The 16,662-nt window shown below is 47.4% G+C and overlaps 1 long non-coding RNA gene across 1 annotated transcript; it reads left to right on the top strand.

The window, feature by feature from the left end:
- The first annotated feature begins 672 nt into the window (after positions 1-672).
- Positions 673-15,102, top strand: LOC146342821 (uncharacterized). Its single transcript, XR_014784149.1, has 3 exons — positions 673-1,051; positions 11,736-12,053; positions 13,580-15,102. It is a non-coding gene; the product is annotated as an uncharacterized LOC146342821 (long non-coding RNA).
- The last annotated feature ends 1,560 nt before the right edge of the window (positions 15,103-16,662 follow it).

The raw sequence follows: 16,662 nt of genomic DNA, 5'->3' as shown, positions 1-16,662 counted from the left end.
TCCCTTCCCTTCTTTCCTCAGCTACTTGTAAAGCCTCATCAGACAGCCACTTGGCTTTCTTGCATTTCTTTTTCTTTGGGATGGATTGAGTTGCTGCCTCCTGAACAATGTTATGGACCTCCGTCCATAGTTCCTCGGGCACTCTGTCTATTATGTCTAATCCCTGAAATCTATTCCTCGCCTCCACTGTATATTCATAAGGGATTTGATTTAGGTCATATGTGAATGGTTTAGTGGTTTTCCCAACGTTCTTCAATTTCAGCCGAAACTTTGCAATAAGAAGCTCATGATCTGAACCACAGTCAGCTCCAGGCCTTGTTTTTACTAGGGGTGCACGAAAGTCACTTACCTGGTCTCACAGCTTTTCGCGGTGGGGGGGAGGCACTTCGCTGCTCCTCCCGCGGAGTTCAGGCCGGCGGGGGAGGCTTCCTGCCTCGCCCGGCTGAAATTCAGGCCGGGGTGGAGGCTTCCTGCCTCGCCCGGCCGAAATTCAGGCCGGGGAGGAGGCGCCTCGACTCGCCCGGCCGCGAAATTAAAAGTTAAAAAAAAAAACCGTGATAGGCTACGTGACGATTAAGGTAGCCTATCACGGCTAGATCTGCAAAGTCAGCCGTGATAGGCTACGTAAATCGTCACGTAGCCTATCACGGGTGACTTTAAAAAAAAAAAAGTGCGTACGCAAATGGCGGCCCCCATAGGGAGCCGCCATTCGCGTTCCTTATTTGGTCGCTGTAGTCTACGTAAATCTTTTTACGTAGACTACGGCGAAAATAACGGCAACGCAAATAGCCGTAGTCTACATAATCTACGTACCTATGGGGGCCGCCATTATCCGTACACGCTTTTTTTTTTCTTTAATTCACCCGTGATAGGCTACGTGACGATTTACGTAGCCTATCATGGCTGACTTTGCAGATCTAGCTGTTTTTTTTTCTTTTATTGGAATGGCGGCGGCGGCAGCCAGTCGAAAGACCAGCTGGTGCTCCTGCCCCGGACGAAGACCCGACGAATCGCCGGCCGGACCCGCCGCTGGGAGGGACATTCGCCAAAGGTAAGTCCCTTCACGGGGGGGGGGTGCGGGGGCAGGGGGGTGCCAAGAATTTCTCCCCGAAACTTGTTCGGGGGGCCGAACAAGTTGGCGCTCAGCCCCCCGAAGTTTCGGGGAGAAATTCGCCGCCATCCCTAGTTTTTACTGACTGTATAGAGCTTCTCCATCTTTGGCTGCAAAGCACATAATCAATCTGATTTCAATATTGACCATGATGTGATGTCCATGTGTAGAGTCGCCTCTTGTGCTGTTGGAAAAGAATGTTTGCTATGATCAGCGTGTTCTCTTGGCTAAACTCTATTAGCCTCTGTCCTGCTTCATTTTGTACAACGCTATTTGCGTTGCCCTTATTTTCGCCGTAGTCTACGTAAACATTTACGTAGACTACAGCGACTAAATAAGGAACGTGAATGCTGGCTCCCTATGGGGGCCGCCATTAGCGTACGCAATTTTTTTTTTTTTTAAGTCACCCGTGATAGGCTATGTGACGATTAACGTAGCCTATCATGGCTGACTTTGCAGATCTAGCCGTGATAGGCTACGTTAATCATGACGTAGCCTATCACGGGGGTGTTTTTTTGTTTTTTTTTTAAAAATGGCGTTCGCGGCCAGGCGAGGTGGGAAGCCTCCTCCCCGGCCTGAATTTCGGCCGGGGCGAGGCGGGAAGCCTCCCCCCCTGGCCTGAACTTCGCGGGGGGAGCCGCGAAGCACCTCCCCCCCACTGCGAACAAGCTTCGACGAAAGGTAAGTGCCTTTTGTCCACCCCTACTAATTGTGCCTTGAGAATTTCCTTTTTGAAAAGCTCCCACCCATCTTGGACTCCTTTTCTCATTAGAGTCACTTGCCATGGGACCTTACTGATCATTGTTCTGAGTTTAGTAAAATCAGCTTTCCTAAAATCCAGGGTACACATTTGACTACACTTGGCTTTTGCTTCCCTTAGAACCAAGAACTCAAGTACAACATGGTGGCTCTCCCCCAGACTTCCTGTAACTGCTACTTCATCCACTAAGTCATCCCTGTTGGTTAGGATCAAGTCAAGGATAGCTGACCCTCTAGTTCCTTCCTCTACTTTCTGTACGAGGAAGTTATCTGCCACACAAGTCAGGAATTTCCTGGAGGGGCCATGTTTTGCAGAATTTGTCTCCCAACAAATATCGGGGAAATTGAAGTCCTTCATTACTACTACATCATGCTTCCTTAAAACATTGGCTATTTGCTTTTCAAAAATGTCGTCCTCGTCTTCTTCTTGATTAGGTGGCCAGTAATAGACTCCGAACACCAGGTTCCTTTTATTCTTTGCTCCATTTATTTTGATCCAGATGTTTTCGATGGGGCTACCAAGCTCCTCCTCCTGTATTTCTGTGCAGAGATATGTATTTTGCACATACAGTGCAACCCCACCTCCCTTTCTGTTCCTCCTGCTCTTTTTGAACAAGTTATATCCTTCAATTGTTGCGTTCCAGTCATGAGAGTCATCCCACCAAGTCTCAGTTATACCTGTCAAGTCATAATTTCCCTCTTGTATTAAGAGTTCAAGTTAGTTCTGTTTGTTTCCCTTACTCTGGGCATTAGTATATACTAGACATTGAAGACCATGTGCTTCATAGTCTGGCTTTCTTCCTACATGTGTCTGAAGTAGGGGTGGACGAAAGTCACTTACCTGTCCTTGAAGGACATTTGCGGTGGGGGGAGGCACTTCGCTGGTCCCCCCGCAAAGTTCAGGCCGGGGGGGGAGGCTTCCCGCCTCGCCCCAGCCAAAATTCAGGCTGGGGAGGAGGCTTCCCGCCTCGCCTGGCCGCGAACGCGAAAGTTAAAAAAAAAAAAAAATGCCCCCTTATTTATTTATTTATTTATTTATTTCTATACCGCCCAATAGCCGAAGCTCTCTGGGCAGTTCACAAAAACTAAAACCAAACAACACACAATAAAACAATTTAAAATATATAGAACATTAAAACCATAATATAACAATACAACCACAATAAAACCTAGCAGGAGTACAGGAGTTTAAAATACAGATTTAAAACAGCAAAGATAAAAATTTAGAAAGCTAAAATGCCTGGGAAAATAAAAAGGTCTTCACCTGGCACCGAAAGGAGTACAATGTAGGCGCCAGGCGACCCTCACTAGGGAGCTCATTCCAGAGCCGGGGTGCCGCAACAGAAAAAGCCCTCCTCCTAGTAGCCACCCGCCTCACTTCCTTTGGCAGGGGCTCACGGAGAAGGGCTGCTGCTGATGATCTTAAGGTCCGGGCAGGCACATATGGGAGGAGGCGATCCTTCAGGTAACCTGGCCCCAAGCCGTTAAGGGCTTTGAATGTTAACACCAGCACTTTGAATCGGGCCCGGAAATGGACTGGCAGCCAGTGCAGCTGGAAAAGTACTGGCGTAATATGAGCTCGCAGGCCAGTCCCTGTTAACAATCTTGCTGCCCTATTTTGGACCAGCTGAAGTTTCCGGACCGTTTTCAAAGGCAGCACGTATAACGCATTGCAGTAATCCAGACGAGAAGTTATCAGAGCATGGATAACTGTAGCTAGGCTATCTCTGTCCAGATAAGGGCGTAGTGGGTATACGAGCCTAAGCTGATAAAAAGTGCTCCGTGCCACTGAGTTCATCTGTGCCTCAAGTGACAGTTCTGGATCCAAGAGCACCCCCAAACTACGAACCTGATCCTTTAGGGGGAGTGCAACCCCCTCCAGAACAGGTTGATTATCACCTAGCCGGGCAGACGAACCACCCACTAACAGCACCTCCGTCTTGTCTGGATTGAGTTTCAGTTTATTGGCCCTCATCCAGTCCATTACCGTGCCCAGGCACTGGTTCAGAACAGCCACTGCCTCACCTGGTTTTGATGAGAAAGAGAGGTAGAGCTGGGTGTCATCCGCATATTGATGGCACCTCAGCCCACACCTCCCGATAACCTCCCCCAGCGGTTTCATGTAGATGTTAAACAGCATGGGGGATAGAATAGAGCCCTGTGGAACCCCATGGCACAATTGCTATGGCACAGAGCAATAATCCCCCAGCACCACCTTCTGGAATCGGCCATCCAAGTAGGAGCGGAACCACTGTAGTGAAGTGCCTCCAACTCCCAACCCAGACAACCTATCCAGAAGGATACCATGGTCAATGGTATCGAAAGCCGCTGAGAGGTCCAGGAGAATCAACAGGGTCGCACTCCCCCTGTCCCTCTCCCGGCAGAGGTCATCCCACAGGGCGACCAAGGCAGTTTCCATTCCAAAACCAGGCCTGAAGCCCGATTGAAATGGATCTAGATAATCCGTTTCATTCAAGAGTGCCTGGAGCTGTCCTACAACCACCCGCTCAAGCACCTTGCCCAGGAAGGGGATGTTGGCCTATAATTGTTAACATCCTCTGGGTCCAGGTTAGGCTTTTTCAGGAGTGGTCTTTTTCAGGAGTAGCCCCCTGATAGGCTACATGACGATTCACGTAGCCTATCACGGCTAGATCTGCAAAGTCAGCCGTGATAGGCTACGTTAATCGTCACATAGCCTATCACAGGTGACTTTAAAAAAAAAAAAGTGTGTACGGATAATGGTGGCCCCCATAGGGAGCCGCCATTCGCGTTCCTTATTTGGTCGCTGTAGTCTACGTAAATGTTTACGTAGACTACGGCAAAAATAAGGGCAACGCAAATAGCGTTGCCCTTATTTTCGCCGTAGTCTACGTAAATGTTTACGTAGACTACAGCGACCATATAAGGAAGGGGAATGGCGGCTCCCTATGGGGGCCGCCATTATCCGTACACACTTTTTTTTTTTTTTTAAGTCACCCGTGATAGACTACGTGACGATTGACGTAGCCTATCACGGCTGACTTTGCAAATCTAGCCATGATAGGCTACGTGAATCGTCACGTAGCCTATCAGGGGGTGTTTTTTTTTTTCTTTCATTGCAATGGCGGCGGCGGCAGCCGGTCGAAAGACCGGCTGCCGCTCCCGCCTCGCTCGAACACCGCCGAAACGCCGGCCGGACCAGCCACCGGGAGGGACATTCGGTGAAGGTAAGTCCCGTCCCGGGGGGGGTGCGGGGGGCAAGGGGGGTGCGGAGGATTTCTCCCCGAAACTTGTTCGGGGGGCCGAACACGTTGGCGCTCGGCCCCCTGAAGTTTCGGGGAGAAATTCTCCGCCAACCCTAGTCTGAAGACGATTATTCGGTGCTATTAGAGCTGTTCTCTCCTTTGCGGTGCATGAGCCTTCATCCATTGTTACCCCCAACTTTACATCTCCCTTCCCCGTAGGATTCAGTTTAAAGCCCTCCTCATGAAGTTCTTCATGCTGTGGCCAAACACATTCTTCCCAGCCTTTGTGAGGTGCCACCCACCCCTTCCCAACAGCCCATCTTCCAGGAAGTATAGCCCGTGGTCCCAGAATCCAAATCTCTCATGTTGGCACCACCTTCATAGTCAGTCGTTCATCTGGAGTATTTTTCTTTCCCTTTCTATCCCTCTTCTAACTACTGGAAGTATGGATGAGAAAACTATCTGGGCCCCAAAGTTCTTGAGTTTCCTTCCCTCATTGTTGTTGTCATTGATGTTGTTGTTGCTGTTGTTGTTGTTTATCTGTTGAGAGGTGCATTCCCTTATGGGTAATCTGTCAGGGATTGCATGTTGGTGGTTCACATCTTGATGGTGGGTGATGCCAAATGGTTGTCAGGGCTTGAGCCAAAAGTGGGATAGTGGCCCTTTTCTCTTCCTGACACCCACTTTTCTTTCTCTCCCTCATCCTGCCCAAGCAGCAGCCTGATAGGGAAGGGAGAGTGGTCTCAACTGATCACATCCAAAGGACTTTTGAAATTAGGCTACAGGCTAATTTAGCTCTAGGTCACAGGGTCACAGGGTGCCCACTTCTTACCTAATCTCCCCCCCTTTGTATCTATAGGGCAGGAAACAACTTTGAAAGGCAACTTTGGGGTGAATTCCAAGAGCCACTCTTGTCTCCCTTCCACAGGGAGTTTATTTTCTTCTTTACCTCCCCACAAGTTTCCATCCCCTCCACCCTGAGGAAGAATGGGGAACTGCTAGAGAGATTACCAGTCTCACTAATCCTGACCATCCTCTATCTGTATGTATGTATGTATGTATGTATGTATGTATGTATGTATTTCATTTTATTTCATTTCTATGCTGCCCAATAGATGTTCACAAAAATCACAAACCAGAAATGCAAGATAGGCGAAAGGCAATATGGAATATTTAACATATAAAAATTTAAACAATAAAACAGTTACAAGAAGATACTGGACCTGATAAAAACAACTGACATAAATGCCCCATCATATGCTGTCAAATGCCTGGGACAGGAGGACACCTGGTGCAGGAAAGATAACAGTGTTGGCACCAGGCGATTCTCAGTGAGGAGAGCATTCCATCATTCCAGGGCTACCACTGAGAAGGCCCTCTCCCTTGTTGCACATTCCAAACTTCCCTCGGAGCTGACACTTGGAGGATGGCCTCAGAATTTGATCATAGTGTCAACGTAGGTTCATGTCAGGGGAGGCACCCCATCCAGTATTGCAGTCCTGACCCATGTAAGGTTTTATAGGTTAAAACCAGCACCTTGAATCGTGTTTGGAAACTTCACACACACACATACACACACACACGCACACACTGGGCCAGAAATGGTGTTATATGTTCAGACCTTCTGGCCCCTGTTATTATCTGGCTGCCACATTTTGGACAAGTTGCAGCTTTTCAACAGTCTAGAGCACATTGCAGTAATCCTACAAAGAGCACATTTCAGTATATTTAACAGCTACCTAACCCATGGTAATAAGATGAATGTAATTGTCCCACTTTTTATCTTCAGAGTGGAGAATGTATCACTTGCTGAATTTCCAGGAGAGTCAATCCACACATAACATTTTTAGTGGGGTTTCTCTTTTTTTAGCTGATGCTTCATTCATGAATTGGTGAACAAAAGCAAACCAGATTCTCATACAGTTTTATTGGTCAGAGAACACAGATGCAGGTCCCTAACAAGAATGGACTTGGGTGCAAGATTGGGGGAGGGGTTGCTACATAAAGGTCAGTGAGGAACTCGGGTCGAGATTCCCCCCCCCCCATTGCTACCCCATTCACAGGTTGGGGGGAAAAAAGAGTTAAGATTCTTTGTGTGTTAGTGGTAGTTGTGTGTGTGTGTGTACAAAAGGAAGAAAGACTAACAACAGAGTATTCAAAAATATATATTTAAGCTAAACATTTCGGCTTCCACCCTCATCAGTAGCTGTGCTGTTACATTAGGGGTGCACAAAAGTCCCTTACCTGTCCTCAAAGCTTTTCGCGGTGGGGGGGAGGCGCTTCGCTGCTCCCCCCGCGAAATTCAGGCCGGGGGAGAGGCTTCCCGCCTCACCCGGCTGCGAACTAAAAAGTTTAAAAAAAAAAACGCCCCCGTGATAGGCTATGTGACGATTAACGTAGCCTATCACGGCTAGATCTGCAAAGTCAGCCGTGATAGGCTACGTAAATTGTCACGTAGCAGAGAATTTCTCCCCGAAACTTGTTCGGGGAGCCGAACACGTTGGCGCTCGGCCCCCCGAAGTTTCGGGGAAAAATTCTCCGCCAACCCTATGGGGCAGCCATTCGTGGGGCAGTGGACAGCTGACAAAGGTAGGCTCCGTCCCAGGGTCACGGCGTGGTGGTGGGGATTGCTCTGTTCCGCCACAGCCCCGGGGGGGGGCAGATTCTAAAGAATCCGGCCTCACTGGAGTCCATGGTGGAATTCTCTAACATCCCTAGTTCTGGACTGAACACAGACTCAGAGGCAACACCCCCACTGTGTTTGACAGCATTCATAAATTTGAAAAATGTGCATGAAAAAATGAGTACTTTTGAAACATGCAGACAAATCCAGCTTAATCAATTGGAGAAGAATACATACATTTCAATGATGCAGACAATCGATACATACATTTACAAACATATGTACAATCACACATGGATTTCTATGTGAAAAGGAAAGAAAAAAGACATTGTCACAATCTGATAGGAACTCGAGTCAGAACAAGCTTTGAGACTGAATTCAAAGGATTTTGGTGAGCTTGAGTTTTGCTGATTCACATCTCTCCACCTATCAGAGAAAAGTACTTATCTGATCTAGATTCCTGGGGATTTCCTCTCAACACCTCCTATATTCCTGAGCCTGAAAACAACAACACTACACATTGTGTTCGTTAAAGTGGAAGTCAAACTTTTCAGTCCATTGTTTAATTAGCTCAAGATCAGCAGGGAAATAACCTTCCTCAGTTCTGCATTTCCTGCAAAATGAACCCCTTTCCTCTGTTCAACAACCATCAGCCCCAGCTGTTATTCTCAGAGTCCTGTTGAGACAGGACTATTCAACACAGATCCTTTAGAACAGCTTTCCCAAACTTGATATCCTCCAGCTGGCTGTGAGGCTGTGAGAACTGCTGTCCAAAACATCTTGAAGGCAACAGGTTGGGGAAGGCTGTTTCAGAAAGTTCCAGAAGCTGTTGTAGCATCTCATTGTATGGTCATAATTCTGCAAAAATTAAGAGCTTTGCTATGAAGTGCATTGAGTGAGACCATCAGCTGCAGCTGTCCATGCTCCTGAGATTTTGTACTGGAGAAAATACCCTGTGTAGCCCATGTCCCCAGTGATGAATGCTCAGACAGAAAAGCACAGCTGGTAGAAGAACAGAGAAGGATGTGGTGTCTGAGCATTGTCTTCCCTCAGGACACCATTATTCATCCAAGGGATATAGTTGGGATACATAGATGTCAGGGCTGATGCAGAATCCTGAACAACATGGAAGAGCAGTCTACTTTTGGTATCATGATGTTATATCATTAGGGATATATGGCAAAAGAGTTTAGGGACATGGGAACAGGCATGAGTGAGTCCATTGGTCCATCTAGCTCAGTATTGTCAACGTCGACTTGCAGCAGCTCTCCAAGATTTCAAGCAGGAGTTTTTCCAGCCCTGACTGGAGATGCTGGGGATCGAATCTGTGTCCTACTGCATGCCAAGGATGTGCTCTGCCAATGAGCTATGGCCCTTTCCAAGCCTTTCTCAGTTTTAGGGATGTCAGAGAATTCGCCACAGATCTCGGTGAGGCTGAATGCCAGTGCATTTGGCCCCCCGAACTCCGTGGCGGAACGGCCTGCCCCCCGCCCCCCCTGCAGATCCCCCCCAGGACGAGACTCACCTCGGGCGGATCTTCCGGGTGGCGGCAGCTCCGGCTGCAGCTCCGGTGGCAGCTTCGGCAGCAGCGGCCGGTCTTCCGACCGGCTGCTGCCGCCGCCATTTCCAGGCTTGTGTAAAAAAAAAAAAAAAAAAGATGTGATAGGCTACATAAATCTTTACGTAGCCTATCACGTCTTTTTGTTTTTTTCATGGCTAGGTTTAAAAAAACCCTATCATGGCTAGGTTTAAAAAAAAAGAAAAAAAGGACGTAAAGATTTACGTAGGCTAAAATGGTGAATTAAAAAGGGACACAAATAGCGCCTGCTACACTATTTGTGTTCCCCTTTATTTTCGCCATCATAGTCTACGTAAATATTTACATAGATTAAGATGGGCAAAAAGAAGGAATGCAAATGGCAGTGGCCGTAGCCGCCGCCATTTGCGTACGCGTTTTTGTTTTTTTTTTACCCAGAGCCCTCCGCAGCCGGAAATCCGGCTGTGGACGGCTCTGGCCTGACTGGGCCGGGCCTGGCTGGCTGCTCTGTGGAGCTGCCACGGAGCACAGCCGGCTGTTCGAGGATTCCAGGGGGAGGAACGGAGCGCCTCCCACCCCGGCCAGGATTCCGGGGGGAGGGATGGAATGCCTCACCCCCACCATCAACATAATCCGCGGAAGGTAAGTCACTTCCGTACATCCCTACTCAGATTCAAACCCAGGGGACTCAGAAGACCAGACTCCAAAACAGATGCAAGCCTTCCAATCTATCTATGGCTACTTCCAGTATCAGAGACAGGATGCCTATGTATAAGGGATGTACGAAAGTTCCGCCAGGGATCTCGGGGAGGCCAAATGCCAGTGCATTCGGCCCCCCAAAATCGGTGGTGGAACGCCCCCCACCCGGGATGAGACTTACCTAGGGCGGATCTTCCTGGCGGTGGCGGCGGTTCCGGCGGCAGCTCCGGTGGCGGTGCGGCGGCAGCGACCGGTCTTCCAACTGGCTGCCGCCGCCGCCACTTCCAGTTTGAAAACAACAACAACAACAACAACGTGATAGGCTACATAAAGATTTACGTAGCCTATCATGGCTAGATTTTAAAAAAACACCATGATAGGCTACATAAATGTTTACGTAGGCTATCACGGCTGACTTTAAAAAAAAAACAAAAAACGTGCATACACAAAATTTGTGTACACGTGTTGTTGTTGTTTTTTTAATCAGCCGTGATAGGCTACGTAAACATTTACATAGTCTATCACGGCTGACTGCAGGGACGCAAACGGCGGCGGCTACGGCTGCCGCCATTTGCATCCCTGCTAGCCAGTGGCCAGATGTCCGGCTGCTTGCGGAGCCAGCTGGCAGCTCCACAGAATCGCTGCAGAGCACAGCTGGCCGGCCAGGATTCCGGGGGGGAGGGACGGAATGCCTCCCCCCCACCATCAACATAATCTTCGGAAAGGTAAGTGACTTTCGTACATCCCTACTATTTATACCAGTTGTTGGGGAACACATCTAGGAGAATGCTATTTCACTCATATCCTACTTGTGCATTTCTCAAAGGTATCCAATCCATTTGGCCATTGTGAGAACAGAATGCTGGATGAGATGGGGCTTTGGTCTGATCTAGTATGGCTCTTCTTACAATCTTCAATTCTTAACTTCTGAACGTCTTCTCCTGAGTGCTAAAAATGCAAGGGAAGTGAAGCACAGGAAACTAAGCTGAGGAGTTTGATTGAAGAAGTTCCACAGTGATTTTCTCAGCCCCACACAAACAAATGGAACTACTTCACTGCATCTGAGTGCATGGGGCAGAACACCACACATGGACAAAATGGGGGAAGGGATAGGGAGTCTGAACCCCTCCTCAAAGCCCCTCACCACCTAATTTTACCCCACCATGTTTCTCTCCCTCCCAAAGCCCCCAGAAAACTGAATGTGTGGGGATGGGAAGCCTTTTTTTTTCTGTTGTGAGGTGCATTCCCTTATGTGTAATCTGTCAGCAATCACATGTTGGTGGTCAGTGTGGCTAAAGCCAATAGTTGCCAAAGCCTGGGCCAAAAGTGGGTGGGTAACTCTTTTCTCTTTCTTCTTCTTCCTGCCCAATCAGCAGGCTGACAAGGAAAGGAGAGAGAGTTCTTGCCAGAGGTCCCAATTGATCACGTGCAAAGGGCTTTTGACAGTAGGCCGATGGCCACATGAAATTAGGCCAAGAGCCATGCATAACTCTAGGGCTGCAGGTTGCCCACTTCTGACCCAATGCCCCCCCTTTGTGCCTGTGGGGCATGAAACAGCTAATGAAGGACAATGCTGGGGGTGAATTTGAAGAGCTACTCTTGTCAGTCATCCACAGGGAGTTTCTTTTGTTCTGTATGTCATCCCTGATTTAATCTCCACAAGTCCCCCCCTCCCCGCTTGAGGAAGAATGGGGAACTGCTGGGGAGATTAGCAACCTTACAAAACTACCTTATCCTCCATCTTTATGTATTTATTAATTTGTTTCATTTATTTCTATACAGCCCAAGAGAAGAAGGTTTCTGGGCAGTTTACAAAAATTACAGACCACAAATACAAGATAATAGAATCATTGTATAGAATCTTTAACATACAAAATTTTAAACAATGGAACAGCTAAAACAGTTGCAGTAAGATACCGGACCTGATAAAAGCGACTGACATGAAAGTCTCCATCATATGCTGTCAAATGCTTGGAGTAGAGGACAGTCTTAACAGGATGATGGAAAGATGACAGTATTGACGCCAAGCAGATCTCCGTGAGTAGGGATGGATGACCGCCTCCCCCCCGGCTATTGGTGGGCACCCATGGATGGGTCCAGGTGAGTCCAGGGAACAATTGGGAGGGCGCAAGTGGGAGTGAGTGAGGCCAGAGGCTCAGCATATGTGCCATCCCTATCGCTGAGCAGAGCATTCCATAATCATGGGCCACCATTTATAAGGCCCTCTCCCTCATTGCCATGTTCCGAGCCTGCCTCGGAGGAGGCTTTCTGAGGAAGACCTCAAATGTTGATCATAGTATCTGGAAAGTAGGGATGTCAGAGAATTCCGCCATGGACTCCAGTGAGGCCAGATTCTTTAGAATAGAATATTTTTCCCCCCAGAATCCGTGGCGGAATGGCCTCCTGCCCCCCTCTGCCCTGCAGAACGCCCCCAGGACGGAGTTTACCTGGGGCAGCTCTGGTGGCTCCGGCGGTAGCTCCGGCGGCAGCTCCGGCGGTGGCTCCGGTGGCGGCTCCGGTGGTGGCTCCAGCGGCAGTGGTGGCTCCTCTGGTCTCCTGGCTGGCCACTGCCGGGCTGCTGTGGTCGCAAATGGCAGCCATCGTAGAGGCCGCCATTTGCGTCCTTGCATGCAGCCGTGATAGGCTACGTAAGTATTTACATAAGTATTTACGTAGCCTATCACGACAAAGAGCAGGGACGCAAATGGCGGCCGCTATGCCATTTGCACCCCTGCTCTTTGCTGTGATAGGCTATGTAAGTATTTACATAGCCTATCACAGTAAAGGAAGCCACCCTACCCATATGCCTCCATCTTCTCCGTGAACACCAGCTCAAAACAAACAAAGAAACACACAAACACACTTTAACAGCAAAACCAACGAAGAATCTTTTGACACCTTAAAAACTAACACCTTTATTCTGGCTTAAGCTTTTGTATACTTCATCAGATGTACAGAGTGTTATGAGGAATTTCAGGTTTATTTACAGTACATATAGTGTGTATGTGTGTGTGTGTGTGTGTGTGTGTGTGTGTCCAGGGGGAGGTGGGGGGAGAGAAAGAGAGAGAGAACTGTAAACAGCAAGGTGCCACAAAACCCATGTAGACTAACACACTTAACCCCCGATGTTTATTAATGGCAAAACCCTATACATGTCTTCTCCAGGGTGGCAAGCAGAATTCTTTCCCATCAATGATTACGTGATTCTGTTAACTGTAGCTGGCGGGGATTGAACCTGGGTCCTTTTTCATGCAAAGGATGTCTTCTTCCATTGACCTATGGTGCTACCCAGCTCTCGATCAGTCCCCTAATTATCTTCCCTGAATGCAAGAAAAAAACAAAACGTCACTTTTGGGAGCCAGTGTAGTGTAGTGGTTGGGGTGTTCTACTGGGACGTGGGAGATCTGGGTTCTATTCTCTACTTGGTGAAAAAGGTCACTAGGTGACTCAGACATTCATTGATTCTCAGCCTTTCTCACCTCACAAGACTAAAATGGAGAGGAGGAGGACCACGTAAGCTGCCTTGGTTGCTCTCAAGAGGAAAAAAAAAGTGGGATATATATGCACTAATAAATACATATATTTTCATCACAATGGTTTCCTTTTAATTTTCTTGTGTCTCTTAGTAGCAGCATGAGAAAAGCTACGAAGAATGCACGATGCTGATCTTGCATCTTCTCCCAACCTCTGGAACACTGGGATCTCTTGTACACCAGTTCAGACTATTTGTCCGCCTGTCCACTTTGGCAGTGGCTCTCCAGGGTGGCGAGCAGAATCCTTTCCCATCAACTGCTACCTGTTCCTGTTAACTGCAGCTGGTGGGGACTGAATCTTGGTCCTTCTGCATGCAAAGGATGTCCTCTACGACTCACCTATGGTGCCTCCCAGTAATGTGAAGTCAAAGCAGATGCATCGTATTTCGTCATCCAGCACACAGTTTCCCTGCCCATGAACTTGATAGCCAATTAAATGAAACAACAAATAGGGAACTAACAAATAGACGTGAAATATTGTTATTGGTGTTGTTACTAATAATTATGATCTCACCTAGCTCGCCAGGTTGTGAGGATAAGAGAAGGCAAAGCACTATGAACACTATCTGGAACACCTTGGAAGGAGGGAGGGATATTTGAAATTGCAACCACTAATGTTCTGTTGTTGTTAGTAGAATGTTTTGTTCTCCCACTGCTGTGGGAGAAAATGGTGAAACCCCATCGGCCTTCCATGTGACTGCAGTCACATGGGGACTCCACATGCCTGCTTTTCCTAGAAAAAAAATTACTCAAGCTTTTTTTTTCTTTTTTCTTTTGTTTAAGGCACACTGAGGGTAAGATTCCACATGACTGCTTTACCTTGAAAAAGGAAGTGGCCAGAATTAATCAAACTATATAGCAAGTGTGCTTAACTTAACATCAAGCTTGACCCTTCACTTCTCCATTAAGAGAACCTAGACACCTAAATCCTGTGGTAGAATCAGATTTTCCACTCTCTTAATTGTAGTTTGTGCACTGGAGTTATTTTTTTACATTGCCAGTGATATTGGAAAATGGTCACCAATTCCTGGAAATTCTTCCCTGAGCATATAGAAAACTAGGTGGTTGTGGTTGTTGTTTTAAATGACCCCTAACTGGATTCCCACCACTGAGTGCACCTCGTACAGCAATACATGGCCATGTCTTCTTGCTGTAGGTGGCTCATTTGAAGATAGGTGTTGGTTTTGACCTTTAAAACCCTATATGGTTCTGGCTCAGCCTATCTCAAGGAGCGCCTCCAGCAACACCAGACAGGCCTCTTAACAAGATCAGCCTCGGATGGCCTTCTCTCTGTCCCATCAGCCAGGACAGGTAGGCTGGTGAGGATGAGGGAGAGGGCCTTCTCTGTGGTGGCCCCCACTCTGTGGAACTGCCTCCCTAGGGAACTTTGCCATGCCCCCTCTTTCATGAGCTTCCACCACGCACTGAAAACTTGGTTATTCAGGCAGGCATTTGGGGTGGGATAGGGTATTTTTAAATAATGTTTCAATGGATACTTTTATTGCTTTAAATTGTACCATTGTACATCACCCAGTGTGGCTGGGTGACCGGCCAGATGGGCAATTAAGAAAATAAATAAATAAATAAATAAAAGATAGGCATTGAAGCTGCCATTTGAGGGCTGTGTTTCCACTGGTGTGGTGCAGAAATGTGCATGCATGACTGATGGCTAGTTTGCTGAAAGGGATGTTTTTGTACTGCTCCTGAGAGAAGTTTTTCCTCAGTGTGTTTCTTGCACAGTAATACATGCCTGTGTCTTTGAGCTTCAGGGCAGTCAATTGTAGGAACAACTGGTTTTTTGACGTGTCTCGGGTGATGCTGATCCGACTTTGGAGAGCGCTGTTATAGTAATTGCTTCCACTGGGTGTGATACGTCCAGCCCACTCCAGTCCCTCTTCCAGGGGCCAACGTACCCAGTCCATGTACTCATTTGCAACTGAAAATCCAGACACTGTACAAGTCAGTTGTAGAGTTTCTCCTGGCCTCTTGAGACCATCACCAGATTCCTTAATGGTAATTTGAGATGAAGTGTCTGTATCATGAAAAAAAGAACACACACACACACACACACGAGACAATTAGGAAAAAGAAAAGAAAGGAAAATGAGAAAATTTCAGAGAATTACAAAGTGGATCATTGAACTGTCTTCATAAGGGACAAATAGGTGTGTGTGTGTTTTTCTCACATGCAGGGAAGATCATTAGGAAACATATCAAGAATATCAGTTCCATAACTTGAATAGCTGCCAACAACTCTCTGGACTTGAAGAGGAACTGATTTCTACCAGGGTGCTTCAGTTCTGTATCCATCGTATGTACCTTTCCCTTTAAAGAAGGCTGCTCCACAACATCATTTGCATGATGCTTTGGATGCCACTAACATAAGAGACAATCAGTGCCTCAAACTGTGGATGTTCTTAAACATAAGGAAGAGACCTTGGCTTGTACAGCTGTATGCTAGTACAGTATTTTGTCATTAATGGGGAATACATGGCCACCAATGTGTTGCCATTTGCAGCATAGTGATCTACTACACTATGAACGGCATGAGACATCCTGCAATCGTGATTGAGGAAATAGGGTGAGAAATGACTTTCTTTCCAGCTCTTGCACACGCACACGCATGCACACGCACACTTGGATAATGCCTGCTTGAGAATAAAACTAGTTTTTGTACTGCCTTTGCAAAGGGTTTCTTGCTGTGTATCTTGCAAGAATAAACAATAATAAATGGTGGTGTCTTCAAGCCTTAGGCCACTCAGTTGTAGGAACACATGGGTTGCTGTTCTTGTTCTTGTTGTTCTTGTTGTTTTAGCTGTCTCTTGTGATGGTATGCAATGTTTTAGGCATTGGATCCACCAGCAGACCATGTCATAAGTCTGTCCTTTGAGATGGTGATTTGATTTTTGAGAGCATTGTTAAAGTAAAGGTTTCCATCACTCCCAATAGCTCCAGTCCACTACCGCTTTCTTGGGAGTTGTTGGACCCAGTGCACTCTGCAGCTTGTGAGAGAAAATCCATACATGGTACCAGTCAGTCACATAGTCTCTCCTACCTTCTTCACACCACTATTAGGCTCTGTAAGGGTAATCTCTGAGGAAATGTCTGCATTCATGGAAAAATAACACAGTAGATCTACCATGTCACTGACGTCTACATAAGGGGAGAAAGTGGAGG

The sequence above is a fragment of the Heloderma suspectum genome, chromosome 6 (assembly GCF_057233095.1).
Source record: "Heloderma suspectum isolate Gila_16-S chromosome 6, 16-S_ref, whole genome shotgun sequence".
Taxonomy (NCBI): domain Eukaryota; kingdom Metazoa; phylum Chordata; class Lepidosauria; order Squamata; family Helodermatidae; genus Heloderma; species Heloderma suspectum.
This window is presented reverse-complemented; position numbering and strand designations above follow the sequence as displayed.